Consider the following 885-nt stretch of genomic DNA (forward strand, 5'->3'; position numbering starts at 1 on the left):
GTCTTCTACTATAGCCTTGGGCTGACCAAAGCCTTATGAGTGGATTTGGTAGACGGAAACTGAAAGAAGCCCGTCGTATATATATATATATATGTATGTTTGTGTGTCTGTGTTTGTCCCCCCAGCATCGCTTGGCAACCAATGGTGATGTGTTTACATCTCCGTAACTTAATGGTTCAGCAAAAGGGACCGATAGAATGAGTACTAGGCTTACAAAGAATAAGTCCTGGGGTTGATTTGCTCGACTAAAGGCGGTGCTCCAGCATGGCTGCAGTCAAATGATTGAAACAAGTAAAAGAGTAAAGAGTAGTTTAGCTATCTCTTTTTGATGTTATTTAATAAAACTACTTTTAGTCTTTTGCTATTCTCTGTACTACACCATGATATTGCCAAGCCTTCCATATGCCAACATGTGAAAGGCATCTAAGCTGTTTGATAATACTTTTGTTATTAAGCTCCAAAATGTAGAGTGTACCATACGTAACATTCTAATAACTTTTGGATAAACAGTGACAAAATGTCAGCAACCTTTTACTTGTTTCAGTCATTGAACTGCAGCCATGCTGAGGTACCACCTTCGAGGATTTTTGATTGAATGAATCGGCCTCAGTACTTATATTTTTTTTAAGGGTGGTACTTATTCTATCCATCTCTAAAGCCAAACTGCTAAGTTAGAGACTTAATGTAGCATTGGTTACCTAGTGATGGTGGGGTGGGGGGGCACAAACAGGCTTCTTTTCAATTTCTGTCAACAAAATCCACTCACAAGGCTTCGGTTAGCCCATCACAGTAAGACTGAACCCAAAACCATGTGTTTGGAAAGCAAACTTCTAACCACACAGCCACGTCTGTACCATGCTGTTTTAGACTGAACATCATCATCAC

Source organism: Octopus bimaculoides, chromosome 11 (assembly GCF_001194135.2).
Source record: "Octopus bimaculoides isolate UCB-OBI-ISO-001 chromosome 11, ASM119413v2, whole genome shotgun sequence".
In the NCBI taxonomy this organism is placed as follows: Eukaryota; Metazoa; Mollusca; class Cephalopoda; order Octopoda; family Octopodidae; genus Octopus; species Octopus bimaculoides.